At 38.1% G+C, this 15,880-nt stretch overlaps 1 long non-coding RNA gene across 2 annotated transcripts in view; it reads left to right on the forward strand.

Moving 5' to 3' along the window:
• Nucleotides 1–15,880, forward strand: part of LOC104912771 — a 42,197-nt gene that overhangs the window by 16,665 nt on the left and 9,652 nt on the right. The window contains exon 4 of one of the 2 annotated variants that reach the window (XR_794876.2): nucleotides 14,730–14,786. The exons of the other annotated variant lie outside the window; for it this stretch is intronic. This is a non-coding gene — a long non-coding RNA (uncharacterized LOC104912771). The remainder of the gene's footprint in view (nucleotides 1–14,729; nucleotides 14,787–15,880) is intronic. 2 annotated transcript variants of the gene reach the window in all.

The raw sequence follows: 15,880 nt of genomic DNA on the forward strand, positions 1-15,880 counted from the left end.
TGTATTCCCTTACTTTATAACTTAAAAAAATGGATGAATCTTCTTTTGGCAGAGAGAATATTCAAAATACTATCCATTTACACCAAGTTCTCACTGAGTAAATATGGGCAGGAAGGCTCCATTTCAGTCCCCCACAGGAAGGGATTTGATCCCAGCAAATTGATTCACTATTGACTGAAGCACAGTCATTTTCTTCCCTAGTTCTGGCTGTTTCCAGTCTGACACTTTGCTTTGATTTTAATAACCTAGTGTGAATTAAAATATCAGGTGCATAGCAACACCTTAGAATAAGGAGTATCAGAAAGTATATCCAGGAGTAACACTGCTGATCCTCGACTTTCCTTTCAACCCATACAATAAGTATGTGATGTGAAAAAATTAACCACCTAGCTTCTGATTAAAAAGTATGTATAAAATATGAACACACACACAAAAAAGGCAGATCAGAGTATCTATGGGAGATCAGTAGGAAAAGTGGAAACACTCAGTGTGGCCACTTGAATGGTATCACTTTACTCCTAATTTCTTAATTATAATGCTGACAACCTTGGAAAAACTGGACATGTCCTGAGAAAAGAATTATGACGGAAGGTTTAGATTAGATGTTGGGGAGAAGTTCTTTACAGAGAGAGTGGTGAGGTGCTGGAACAGACTGCTCAGAGAGGCTGTGGATGCCCCATCCCTGGAGGTGTTCAAGACCAGGTTGGATGGAATCCTGGGCAGCCTGTACTACTAACAGATCTGGAGGTTGGTGGGGGGTTGGAACTTGATGATCCTTGGGGTCCCTTCCAACCCGGGCTGTTCTATGATTCTATGCCTCTAAAAGGAACAAAAAAGCTACAAAGAAGGAATCGTAGCCAACATTAAATCAAATGAAAACTGTGGGCACAGACACAAGCACACTGCAGCTCACATCTAGTGGAAAACTGAGGTCTCATGGAATGCAAGGGTTAATCAAAGGATTATAACAACAACTCCAGGCACTCCAGTGGAATCAATTCCCTTAGATTGTTGGGACAACAAAAAAGCTGAACGTCTTTGTCTCCTGCAATTGCTTTGTTCATTACCCTCCTAAATCCTCCAAACAAACAGCAAACAACCCAAAGCCCTCCTGTCACACAGACATAGTCTTGCTATTATGAAGGTTCCACTTGTAAAAAATGTTCTTGTCTATTTCTGTGCTTTTTAACATTTTATCCTCTTACCAGGTTGAAGGTCAGCAGAGCTCACAAAGAAAATATTGTAATTTGTTTTGCTAGCAAACAAGTAGTTTGCCAGAGACACGCTGCTTTAGTGCAGCTTTATGTTTAACCCAATACTGATTTAGGATTCTGAAAAGGCAGCTTGAGGCCAGTTGGAAATGTGTACTCTTTGAACTCATTTTAAGCATCCAGAACATCATCTGCAGGGTCTCTGCTGCCTACAGATTTCAGTTTACTTTTAAAATTCCTTAACTTTTGTATTCTTGTACATTGTTTCATATACATTCTTGTGCACGTTATTCCTGTGCATTTTCTGCCACAACAGCTGTTGTGGCAAGCCTTGTGCACTCCACACTTTTCTCACACATTACCAAATAGTGCAAATCCTTTTGCATTCCTCTCCACAAGTCCAAAAGTTCTTTTGCTCCCCTCAGGCCTCAGATTGCTGTGCAATCCTTTTCCCAGTCATTCACCAATCTTTTCACCTCCACCCAGCTTCAGCTGAGGGAAAGACAATAAACTGGGTATCGCTTGACACCTGGTAAGCTGGCCCTCACTCCACCTTTTACTCATTCTACTTTTTTTTTTTAATGGTGCCTGAAATACAGACACCTTCCTCTAACTACCATTCACCAGCCATTTCAGATATTAGTAGTCAAGCTCCTAGTTCACCCTTTATTTTGTTTCGGGGAACCTTTTGCAACTCTAAAGATTGTCCTGCAGAACCATTACAGTCGTGGCAGGAAAGCAGGCCGATTGTCAGGACATGGAGCAGAACACAAGGAAGAAGTCAGTGTGAGTGCTAGTCACTGGGATCTCCTTCTGGAGAGGTCAAGACTGCAAGTGGCAAGCTGTCAAACTAGTTGTCAGGGGAGGTACCTCAAGTCCTTTTTGAGGATGAGATTGGAATTTAATCAAATCTCCATTAGCTTTAATATCAGCTACCAAATCAAAAAACAAGCTCAAGAAAGGAAGGAATGATTTGATGTCTAGAAATGGAATAGGGAAGAGCATTAATTAAGCTTGACAAAGCGTAATTCTAGCACAACAAGAATATGTTGAAGTATTTTTGTAATTATCTTAGTTAACTGGGACATAGTATTAACTCTTTACATCACTAACATTTCTAATCTCTCCATGGCTTCTGTACCTGAACAATATTTCCTTTCTCTCATTCTAAATCATCAGACTGCACTTCCTGCGGGGAAACACCAGCAAAATGGCAGAGATTATAGTTTCAATTCAGTCCAAGCTGTTAATAGGCTGCATTTTGCAGAAGATGCACTGCATGCATGTTTTGCATGAGCAAACTTATGTATTTGAAGTCAGTGAGCTTAAATTGTGCAGCATAATTAGAGGAATGAGCCTCAGGTTGCTTTGTCAAAACATTTTTTAATTGCTGGATTTTAGGATTATTGGATTAGAAGATTAGATGGGATGCCTGGAAATCTTGATTTGGAGCATTAAGACTTCTCATGAATGAATACAATGGCTCTGTAAACCTGAGTTTGAATCAGCTGGTGTAATAGTTGTAGATATTTTCATGCTAGGACAATGCAATACTATGCTTTCTTTATTCCTCCCTACCCTCTCTTTTTTAACATAATTTTTAATTTTAAGAAACCTTTTGACCTTTCTGTCTGAGAATCAATTACTGACTTTTGAGTAGCCATGAGTGCTATGGTCCCTCTGGGCGTGGTCTGTGAATTACTAAGCTTCCTTGCCCATATGTTTCTAAAGGAGTCTTGACACCAGACATTCTCATTTCAGTGGATGCTTATCACTTAATTACATTACAGTCAGTAAGCACAGCTACAGTTTTTATGGCATTCTTACATTTACAAGACACTGTCACCAGAGCATTCTGCATCAATTAAACAGTTTCTCTGAGTCTCAAAGATGGTAAACTACAAGTTTTCCTTTTTTTTTTTTTTCAATATAAAGGTGGATTCACTAGCAAGTGCGGAGTCTTCACACATGGCACATGACATTCTAGTTTATCTCAGTTTGTTGGGACACATAGTTCTTCACTCCTAAAGTTAGTGAAATAAAGATTTCTGTAGCTGCTGGCACTGTCTCTGATCAGTCCAACATTTTGCAGACCACAGCTATAGCTATGAAGGACAAGTAAGATGTATATGCTGTGTGTACATGTGTGTGAATGAGCAGAGAAGTAATGGCATGTTGATGTGCAGATTGTTATACAGGATTGGAAACTTTGGGTCCTGGTCCAAATCCTCTTAAGAAAAAGGCAATGAAGTTGGTCATGCCAATGTTGAACAGAAATATCTGCTGACTTCTGCTAGGGTTCTCAACCGATAGTTTTAGAGTCTAGATGTTTCAAATGGGATGATTAATCTACTAATAGTGTTGCTCTTTCCTGAAATTATTTTGTAAGTATTAGAAGGATTATAGAATTTAAGAAGTTATTACAAATAAACTGTCATAAATTTTGCAAGGCAAACAGAACAGGAATTGAATTCAGAAGCAATATAGAGGCAACTGTGGAAGCCTTATTACCAAGCTATTAACAGAATAGTTTTTGGCACTTCAAAGTTCTGTACTCCCTAATCACTTTGTATTTGGGCTGCTAAAGTGACTGCATCCAAAATGAAAGCCAAAATACTAGAAGTGTCCCACTACAATGGAGATCATGTGTTGTCTGAACAGCAGGATTAGTATGAGAAGTTGTAAATTATTATTTTGTTTTCTGGAGTAGAAGAAAAACACTCCAATGAAAGTTCAGCATCTTTTACATCAACTGGTACATTTGTCACTGATTTCCACAAAGCCAGAATTTTGCCTCATGAGTCTGACAGTCTTCTCAGGATTTAACATACCTGAATTAGCAGAATTCTATGTATTGATAGTTTTCATATTTTCAAGTTGAAATTGTAGAAATAGAAGAGAAAGCAGTTTATTACTTCTGGCTTTGGTAAGAGAGCTTACCTAAACCAGGTGTTTTCATTAAATTCCCCAATATTATCCCCAAATATCATGATAAGAACTGCACGTGATCTGTATGTCAGTAGCACCACTGCTATCTTTACGTCAATATTTACGTCAAAATTCTTTTTTTGTGTGCCACTGGCTTTAGAAAGCCAGTTGACTTTTTTTTACTTCTTTGTCTCTTAAAAGACATAAAAGATACCATTCCAAAGATTTTTCTATTCTTACAGATTCACATAAAAAAGTGTAGAAAGCTGTAGTAAATATCTGAACTTTGTCATTTAGATTATAGAAATATCTCATTAATCAAAAATATTCCTGTCAGAAACAGATTCAGATTTTCTTTGGCATTTATAAATCCTTTGCTAAATAAAAATGAATTATAAAATCAAGTTTCTTTTGAGCCTATGTCCTTGCAGCTGCACTCCACTTTTAAGATTAGCACATCAGTTATTAGTTTAGAACGACACCAGCAAGCAGTCCCCAGCCTTTAATCATTATCTTTTCGACAAGCACATTATCTTTCTTGTTAATAAAATCTCCCTTAAAGTAGTTTATCTGTGGTCTCACTTGCCATTGTAAGCAATTGGCATCAAATCTTAGGTACTTTGTAGTGCTTTCTCTGAAAAATGCTTTTAAAAAGTGGATAAAAAGTTTTATTTTACTGAATAGAAACACCATTTAAAGAAAGTCACCCTCAATCCAATGGAAAGAAAATCTAGTTTCCTGAATGCTCTATTATGCAGTTGACTAAACTATGATGCTGTCTCCTGTCTCAGTATCTTGCAAGGAAAGGATTAAATTCTGATTCCTAGTTGTTGTTTCTTCTTTCTGCCAATATCAAGATCTTAGAATGTTATAGTACAATATTGTAACTATAATACCAAGAACAAAGGTAATCAAGATGACTGAGAAAGGTCAATGTTGCAGTGTAATTTAATTGAGATCCCAAGAAAGACCAGAAGTCATGTCACATCTCCAGAAGTCATGTGTAAAAATAATGTCCCAAACACCATGGGTTGCTCTAGAACTTTCAAAAGGCATCAGCTTTTATCGTGACCTCAGAGTATTAACCTTAGACATGAGCTATTTTAATTTGCTTCATTGTTCTATGCTTTTTTTCTTCTAGTTAAGTCAACACCAAAGAATTAAAGAAAAATCATGAGATAGGTATTAGCAGATAAGGAAAAGAGTAAGAAAAATATATTTCAATCATCCTCAGTAGAATTTCAGCATTATTTTCTTATATGCCTGCTGCCTACATGCCTGCAAGCTAATTTGGAGGTTTTATTGCTGTGACAATTCCTATTTTTCTGTGGCAATAACTCCATTCCAGAAACCACAAATTAGAAAACAGTTTCTTACAATGTAATACCAAACAAAACACAACATGATCTTCCTTCTTTCTCATGCACGTTAACTGTAAAATGTTTCTTTGTTCAGAATGTGGCTCTGATTACATTTCTCTATCCAAAAATAAACGCAGTGCAAAGAAGAAAGATACAAGGAGAGGAGGAAAGCCTGTCAATGGGCCACCCTCAGGAAAGCCTCACAAGATCTACTGTCTGTCTCTGCAAACCATGGAAGAGCTGAGGAAGTGATCCCAGCTTGGTGGTCTTATTTTTAATTAAAACAAATGAGGCTCTTTCAGCTGCTGCAGATAAATATTTGATGAAAAGAGACAAGGACAGATGTCAAAGACTGCAGTAAATAAAGAACAAGACCAGAAAAGCAAACATTACAGCAGCATTTTATATACAAAAAAAAAAAAAAGTTTACAAATTTCTGTCAAATGTCTTCCCATCCAGGGCTTAATTTTACTACGATCTTTCCAAAAGCAGGAAAACTAATTGCTTGTGATCACTTTGATAAAATAGATTGAAAATACAAATGCACATAGCTAAAGAAAATCATAAAAATCATTTTGTTGCCCAACATTTAAAAATAGCATGGTGATTATACATTGGTATAAGCCAAACCATGAAAATGCAAATACTAGAGTTAAGAATGAAGATGTGAAATACTTACTTGATTGAAGATGGTTAAGAAGAAAAAGTAAACAGTTGATTGCAGCGCATAAGGATCTACAAGCAGATACCATAGAGATGTTTAGTTTAACAGTAGGAACAAATGAAGGAAAAGCAACATCCAGTGACATTAAGCAACAGCCAACTGAATTCAGATGAGAGACGACAAATGCATTTTAAACACTGAGGAAAAGTAACCTTGTACTGCAATGGGCTTTCCATAATTTGATGCAGTAAAATCAATCTTGAGTTCTAACCACTCTGTTTTGGTTCCACTGAAGTGGACTTATACAACAACTTTAATAGGTACTCTGTAGCTTGCAGAAGGTAAAAATAAATTATCATAAATGTCTCTGCTGGCCAGAATACTAAACTGTTGGTCATGTGAGATACCTGCTCATTCACATTGGAAATTTCAGGAAAAAAAAAAGAAAGATAAACTCAGGTGCAAAGCAATCTGACCAGTAGATTTTAATTTGAGGAAAAAAAGTAGGTTCACAGTAAACAATTAGATTTATGGTGTTCTGTTCCTTACAGAAAATTGTGGGTGAAAATTAAAGATTCATGGTTATCTGTTCTTTTTTTTATATGCCATAAATCTTATTTTTGGAAGATCCCTCACAACTGTCTGGCATGTCATGAGGAATGTTGGGCTCCTGGATTCTTCACGTGGAATAATATGTCAAACTGAGCTACTTGATGCCTCGAAATCTAAAACAAATGACCTAATTTCTTCCACTGAACGAAGAGTTTTGGGAAATTCTAAAAGGGATAAGGGACAGTAAAGTCCCCCCTGTTTGTCTAGCAGATCTTCCTCATACTCGCCTAATGTTCAGATCTCAGTTGATTTAAAAATCATTATTTTTTTCATTTAATTTAATAGAGACAAGAAAGGCAGAGAATTTGATTGAAACAACTACATAAATGTTAAATCTGTTGGATTTAACAAAATCTTTTGGAAATGCAGAGATTCGTTAGTTACGTAACATTCTAGTTGCCAGAGTTTTCAAATTTGTTTTCCTTATCAAAACAAGTTAAAAAATACAGGATAACATAGCAAACAGTTTAATCAGATGAATGAAAACTTCAGATAATCTAACCTGTTTAAAAGAAATCTTATTACAACAGTGTACAAATTTTCTCTCCTTCATCTGAATATGTGACAAATACTCACATCTTAGAATCACAGAATGGCTTGGGTTGGAAGAGACCTCAAGGATCATCAAGCTCCAACCCCCCCCTCCCGCATACAGGGCCACCAACCTCCATATCTAATACTAGACTACTAATATCTTGTAATTAAAGCAATATAAAGAAAGGCCTCCAAATACAGATGGGTAAGGCCAGGCCAGGCAGAAAGAAGAAAAGTAAATATAACTTCTCACTTCTGTTTTAAGCCATAGGATGTAACTGTGATTGCATCTAATCCTACATCCTTTCACATCCTGAACCCTAACCATAAATGTATGCTCTTCTTTGATGCATAATTTGAGGAGTTCTATTTTATCATCTGGCTTTTGTGTTTGAAGCACCTTAGAGTTTTTAAAGAAAAAAGATAAAATCAGAATTTAGTACACTTGAAAAGACATCATCATATACTGCTACTACACCTAATTCATATATTTCCTGCAGACTGGGAGGCTGTCTCTCCCCTCCCACTTCCTGTGCTAAAGTAGCAGCTATATTCTGATGCCACTTTAACATCCACATTTTTCCTGAACCTATCCCTGCATGCATTCATCCATGCATTCCCTACTCCCACATTAACTTTTTACAGTCTGATGATGCCTGCTTAGTTCCTGGATACAGCAGGAAGTAAAATATCTCAAACTACGTGAATGAAAAGCAGGAAGACTGGCTTGCAGTAATACCAAGAGTCAGATACAAGAGGGCTAAATGTTCCCCTTCATACTAGGATTAGCAGAGGAAGATAAACCACAATGTAAATTAGTAGCTGATTCCTAGTCAAAAGCTGAATGGTTAACATGGCACTCAGTTACAGATGACCACTGGTGGCTGGTTCTGGAATCATCGTTGACTTTGTATTTCATAACTGAATTCACATCAGAGTTCAGTACTGCCTCATATCTTATGTAGCAGGAGCTGAAGATGCTTAGATGGGCATAAGAGAGTTTTACATCTAATCCATGTCTTTTGCAAATGGCAAATGCCTAGTCCCACACCTACAAAGGAGTTAACGGGTAAGGACTAAAGGAATTATTCAATAAAGAAAGGAGCAATATGATTGAAAGAAAAGAAATCACCTAGGATTAAACATAAAAAATTCAATAGCAACCTCTCTTGGCATGAATTTACTTGTGATCTGATGGAACCAACCTTACAAGCTCCCAGAGATAACAGTTTGTCAATTTCCCATTTCAAAGGCAGTGCAATAATTGAAAGCTTCCAGATATCACATGGAAATCAAACTTTCAGCAAACAACAAACTTTCTGATAAAGGCCTAAGCTTAATTCCATTGAATTCAGTGACAAATCCCAGCAGCTTTCAATAGAAGCTGAGTGAAGCTCAAGGTGAACAGTATCTCTGAGAACAGTTACAGTCAACTAAATCCCCAGCTAGGTCAGAAAAATTGTGAGAATATACTTCATGTAAGTGGAGCTTGGGTTGGGAATTCAGGACTGACTTGCAAGGATCTCTGACACTGAGCTCTTTAAGAGACCCTTAAGGAAGCCTACAATGTTCAGCAAGGTCAGCATGTCCCCAGTTTTCATTGTATTACCACATGCGGCTAAGAACTTTCATAGCACCTGACAATTACCCTCTTTATTTCATCTAAAGCAATCTACTGGCTGTCAACACAAGCTGCAGCCAAATCGTTGTACTGGAGTGTAAACACAGAGTTGGTTGATGAAGCAATAAATAACATGAACAGGGAGAAAGGGCAAGAACTTTTTCAAGTGCAAGGAACACAAAGAAATGTACAATGTCAAATTTAAGGCCTATTCAGCGCAAGACACGAGAGAGGCATGGAATTGATGTGTATGCTACCTCTGTACGTCTCCAAAGCTGAACATGATTCTGCAGCTAGAACATGACTCAGCTTCAGATTAACAAAGTATGACAGGATCCACATACTGCAATTGCACATAAGCACTCAAAATACTGTTACGGTAGTTCTGCACTACCAAAGCTATATCTAAGGGATACTATCATTTACACAGGAAGAAATAGAGAAACTTCTATAAAGAAATTCCTTTCTATTTTTCAGGGTGCTAAGGAAATGCATGGGAGACATGCTTGGTCTTTGTAATTGTCACCGACGTCTTTTATAGAGCTTCTACTTCTGCAAAGTCTTTTGAACTAGGTGAAATACAAGCAAGAGGAAAGAACAACTTATCTACAATTTCTTTTAAACCCTCCCCCAAAAAAACAAAAAACCTGAAGGGAAGATCCCAGAATAATAATCATTCCCTTTTCTCCTTTACAGATGAAGTTAAGGCCATCAGAAATTAAAGAACTTACTGAGGTTATAGAGCACTGTCAGAATTTGAACTGAGAGCTTCTGAGCCCAACCTCAGTGCCTGAGCTACACATTAATTTTCTTCTTTGTATTCCCTCACAGTCTTAGGCCATGTGGCCACTATTGGTAAAATGAAAAACAGGTGCAGATCCTTGAACAGATGGGAGACCAGCCCTGGCTGATCTCTGGAGGATAATACAGGGTTGCTTTCCGGCAAAGAGGATTCCAAAGAACTGCAGAGGCAACACCCCTGCCCTAAAAGTGAAGCTGTTCTGCTGCACAATAAACATTATCTCTACCAGCCCAGTAAGTGGGAGTATTGAGGCATGCACAGTCTGTTGTCTGTCAGCAAAGAACGGTGCCTTACTGACCTCTTAGAACTGCAGTACTGACAGTTTGTTTTTCAGGCATGCCTGTAAAGATTGTAGAAAACTTAATTGCAATTCCATTCTTTGCAGTAACTGCAGCCAACATTTTGCAGTTGCTGAAACATGAAGTTTCTTCCCTGGAGTAGGCAACTTTGGAATGTCTGACCCTCCAAAAATGCCATTAGTCATACACAAAAGCTGGAAAAATCACTAGTGGTATGAAACAAATAATCCAGGTAAGAGTAATAGTGTATTTATTCTAGATCCATGAGTACTGAACGCCTTTGGTTTCCTGTTCATGAGAACTGATAGCTTAGTCTGCAATATATTGCTAAATAAAGAACCTGAATTGCTGTCTCAGCAGGAGGGTGATAGAAAATGACTAACAGGGCAATTGCATAGTTCTAAACACAGGATGAATAGTGAAGATGCAAAGTAATTCCCTGCTTTGTGTGACCTACAGTTGTGATCTCTGTATGTTAAAAGATACATTTTCCCTCTATGTGTCACCTGCAGGTATACATCTGCCAAAAGGATTAGAGAAATCACAGCAATTCTCAATTTTCACAGATTCCCACAGCATGTATCAAACCCAAGAGGAGAGCTCTTGCAAGAAGACAGGATATGCTGTGCATTAGATGCTTCTGGTTCCAGCCTTTATTATAGGTTTCTCACTCTTTTAGTGCTGTGTCTGAGAGAGGTTAGTTAATCTCACTAAAGCTGCCTATACAGCAAAAAGACATGTCCAAGGATCTCAAATAGGAACCGACCATTTCTTACATCTCTGTATAAATTGGGAGTACCTGATCTGCAACTTCAGATCAAAAAAATACTGTTAATATACATGTTTTTTGCTCATGCTAGACTGTAAATCAAAATAGCCAGGAAGGTCTATCTTACCCCAGTTTCAATTAGGTTTTGAAGGAAATTATTTTTCACAGATGACAATAATAGAATTTAACAGTAAAGACCACCCAGGACACTGGGAATCTCAAACTCCTTGGCCTCAGGTTCTCTGATTAGTTCTTCTCAGCTTCATGTGTGCTTTTTGAGAGACAAAAAGAACGCTTCCTTCATTTTGAACTTGGATTTCTCTTTCAGCTGAACATTTGTGAAACCAGCTGTTCCCAAAGTTGGAAAGTTCCAAATCCGCTTTTGGAGCTGAGTATGTACGTTATTGAGTTAGTCATGACACCACCTTACAGAGAACAGACAATGAATTTTGGATTTTGTAAGTACCCTTCCCCCACTCATTTGGAAACATCTGTCTATATTGGGATCAGAGGATATGATTTATTTTTATCGCCATTCCTGTCAAATGGGCCAACAATCCCAGTTTTCTGCTTTCAGATGTAGCGAGAGGCAGGGGAATCAGAGTGAAGCACCATTTATGTCAGTACCTCCTCAGTTCTCTTATCTTATTTTCATGGCTACCTACTGTGCTATCTTATCACTCAACAGCCTTGCAAAACTGCAACTTGACCCCTCCACAGAAAGACAGGACCTGCTTAGACCTCCCTGCTCTCTACTGCTGCTCCTTTCTTGCAGAGCAAGTTGCTCCCTCCTTTGTTATTTTACGACTCCTTTCTCAGTGCCTGCCTTACCTCCTCACTCCTCCTTTTTTCTAGCTCATAATGTTTCTTCACTGAACGTGCACTCAGCTGTGTGGCCTCCTTGGGGTATGCTTAATTTCTCACTGTCCAGCCTGCCCTTTGATGTCTGATGAAGAGGGATACATCTTCTTTTCCATCTCTTCACATGTGCCTATTAATTACTCTCTTCAGAGAGGCTGTTTACTGACTATCACTGTGTTTACAATTAAATGCAGTTAAACATTTGTTCTTCACAGTTTCCTCTCTTCTACACCACCCACCCGGTTTCTTCAGTTCTTCCCAATTGTTGCAAAATGGATGTCTCCAAATCACTTTATAAAGTCTTTTATAAAGATGCAATGTACTTACTTTCCCACACCCACCCTACTTTCAAGCACTACTTCTGCTTCACTCGCAGAGAAGTAAAGTAAGTCTTTATATTGGAATTTCTATCTCCAGTTGTCTAATAAAAAAGCAGCAGTGAGGCTTAACAATTTGACCTTCCGGTTGCACACAACCTTACCTTGTGAACTGGAGAACGCACAGACAGATCTGTAAGCTTCAGACTTCTGGCCTATGAAGAAATAATATGAACTAAGTACAAAATAGAGAAGTATGCCTACTGAAATGAGAAGGGCATAAACTGTGTATATGTCTTCCTGGGATTAAGGGCCCTCGGGCAGAGGGAATTTTAATAGGATGGGGTACCTAACAATTATTGTAGCAAACATACAGAAGGGAAGAATAACATGGTTGTAGTGCAGCAACTCAGATCTGAGATGAAAATTCCTTCAGATGTCCTTCTTGTTGTTCCATATGGGGCTTAAAACATTACAAAAAAATGTGAAATAAATTTAAAACAAATGTGGGCTACATTATCTTTTTCTTTTTCCCAGTTTATTGTCAATCCTTTGCCATTTGTATTTGGGAAAAGGAAGGAAGCAGATACTCAAAGAATATAGGAATTGATTTATGGCAGGGTGTATGAAGCTCACCATGTGTGAGCACGAGTAGGAAAGAGAGAGAGGATGGCTGACAGTAAGAGGGGCATACAGCTGCACAGTCCAACAGTGAAACAACCAGAATAACCCCAAATGACTCAATTTGTGTCTTGGCATAGCATTGTACCTGTACAGTTGGAGATAGGTACACGAGTTGCCAGTTGCTTTCCAGATGCAGCTTCTGCTTTTAGCATCTATTACAATACAGAATTCAAGCATGGGAACTGATCAGAATTTGGGCTGAAATCTTTTAAGGTATGTAAGTAGCAGAAGCAGGTACTTGGAACCTGAAAGTTTGAAGCCTTCTTGTAACCAGTTTAGTTTGGAGACTACATCTCAAGCAATGGAAACTGGAGGGAAGCAGGGCAGGACAGATTGAATGAGAGTGGTGGTTCAGGAAGACCTATGGAAGTATGTAGTGAAAGCTCAGTTTGCACAGCCTTACAGTTAAAAAGTCAGCTGTTACAGAAACAGTAGTATTAAAGCAGTGTGCAGTTGTTTTCATCAGTTGTCCTGGATATGTAAAATAACCAAGCTAGAAAAACAGACAGTAAAGTGTAACAGATACATCCTTATTTGTTTCATTGTTTCGCTGGTATCCCTGATGCTCCCATACATACAGTATCTGTACCTACATCCAAAATAATGAGAGCTTTATTGACGTATTTGTTATACTTCCGCATACGGAATGGACATTTATTTTAACATTACCCTTTTAAAGCTAGAAATAGCCAACAGACTTCAAATGAAAATCATGGACACCTGTCTTAATTAATCAGGTAGCTTTAGGGATTAACGTGCTCTCTTATATTCATTGCTAGATACATTAGCATTTATGTTTTTATCATACAGAAGATCAGTTAAAATGTGAGCTCTCTTCTGCTAGGTGCTGTCTTAACACAACTTTTACTCATATCTGCAAGACTTGCTTCCTTTCTTTGTCACCTTTAAAAGACAATACTGTGATACATTTTTTAGCTTTTGCAGGTGTCCACTGACTGTTCTGATGACATTTCAAAATATGCTCCAAATTTTTTGAGATGAGGATTTTTTGTTCTTGCACACTAAGATTTTAGCCTGAGCAAATGAGGCCCACACAGTAAATATCAAGCCAATAAATGTCCTAAGGGAGTAATCTGATCTTGGAAGCAGGTTTTTTCGATATTCAGAGAATGTCATTTGGAAGTACTTTGCCACACCTTATGCAACAAACAAAATTAAGCCAATAATAAGAGGACAAGATGTTGATAGGGAGGGGACACAAGATGTCTTTTTTGTGAAATTCATTTAAAATCTTCTTCAAATACAGAAAGAAGAAACCAAAGCTGATAGTCAGGAAAATAAAACCATTTGAGCAGGATCGAGTGGCACAGGACTAGTCTCACCAATGTACATTTGCAGAGCAACGTTTGCTCTGTTCTTTGAGATGCAGTAAATTGGAAGTCTGGATCAAAACAAACGATCAGTTATTAAATGTTTTGGTTACTTGGTGTCTAAGAAACATACAAAATACGACCAGTGGCTGCTTCTGATAAGCTGGTGCTTCCAGTACTGTTTATCTGCTCATCTATAGGTGCTGGGGAATAAAAGGCTGAGAAATACTCTTTCACTGACATCTCACTCCACAGATGAATTTATAACTTTGGTGTGGATAGCTGATTTTTATGTTTACTACAGAGTCATTAATATTGATCAAATTTCTTTGGTCATATTTGAGTATTAAAGACTAAACTACTTTTCCACCACCAATATTTCCTTTTCCTCTTTGCAAGCTGGATAGAGAAGATGTGCACTAGTGCACAATTATATCTCAACTTCTACAAGCACAACAAACCACTGAACTTAATGAATGTAAACAAGTAATATAGATCAGTGTGTTCTGGCATTCCCCAAGTCTTCCTTAGCCATTAAAATATAGTAAGGGCAGACAGAAAGGGCCCCAGCAGGTAATAAAAGAGTTGTACCAAAAATCCACCTTATCAGGTTAGCAAGAAACTGTTGAATTTGTTTTCTACACAGGTTTACTATGATGTCCATTTACTTTAAGCTGGATTTTTTTTTAAGAGCTGGATTGTTGAGCTTTCCTAAACAAATTCTTAATATTTCAGAGCTTTGAGTGGAAGATGAAAGGAGTAGAATTTGTTCCATCTGTATGACCTGCGTAGGTATGTCTCGTGCTTTTCTAGGTCTGTGTCTAATGTAGATGAATGTAGAATTTTGAGCTATATTGCAAATTATTCTCTCATCTGTTCAATCACTTTTAGCAGCAGCTACCATTCCTACAGATGTAGCCTATGTTAAGTTCCTTTTGTCTCTATGGATTTAGGAAACACTGTTAAAAACAGAGTGGATCTCTCCAGAAAATGAAATGGCTTTGATGTTCTCATCTCTCTGGTTTACCTGAAATAACCTGAATGCCAAAATACTCAGCACAGCCACTGACTTTCTCACAGATCTGCCCTCCAGGATCAGTTCTGAGCAACATTTTTAGATTTCTATCAGATTTTATATTTGATATCACTTTTTTTTCTGATTTTTTTTTTTTAAATCAGTTCTTACTTAACAGATGCCGTCAAGTGCTTCAGAAAGTTTGAGAAGTTGAGATTAGGAGAATTGACAGAGATTCTCTTTACAACACAGATGATTGCAGTTATGGAGAGACTTAGGCCTCATCTGTGCAGTTTATGTTTAATACAAACAATCCCAGGTGGCTGCAATCAAACATCTAACCAGCTGATGTCATTCTGACCATGCACATGCAGTTGCTTGGGATATCACTCCAACAGTATATTCATGTTTGCACAAAGGGATAAACTCATACGATCTTGCTAGGGCATCCATGTTGATGGGGGATTAACCATTCAGTAAAACAAATGTTGTAATGGTACAGAATGCTCTCTGCAAATGGCACCTGACTGCTCTTCCACGAAGACCCACAGGGAAGAGAAAAAAGGACTGGTGCAGCCTCCTAACTGCACAACTTTCCCCCTTTCTGCCAGATCCCATTTTCTGCAGACTGCAACATCTCTGCACCAGCACTGTCCCACCGCACAGGACAGGTGGGCAGCAGGAGGCAAGGCTCCTCTCTGCAGGGCAGCCCCCTGCAAAGGCAAACTTTGCTTTCCAGGATTTGAATTGTCTTTTAGAGACTGCTGCCACTTGTTTTGTCACAATTAATGGAGGAAATTTTAACTCTGCCATAAAACATCCAGAATCGCCTTTTTAAAGAGTATCTACTCAATGCTAGAGAAAGAAAGAT

The sequence above is a fragment of the Meleagris gallopavo genome, chromosome 12 (assembly GCF_000146605.3).
Source record: "Meleagris gallopavo isolate NT-WF06-2002-E0010 breed Aviagen turkey brand Nicholas breeding stock chromosome 12, Turkey_5.1, whole genome shotgun sequence".
Classification (NCBI taxonomy): Eukaryota; Metazoa; Chordata; class Aves; order Galliformes; family Phasianidae; genus Meleagris; species Meleagris gallopavo.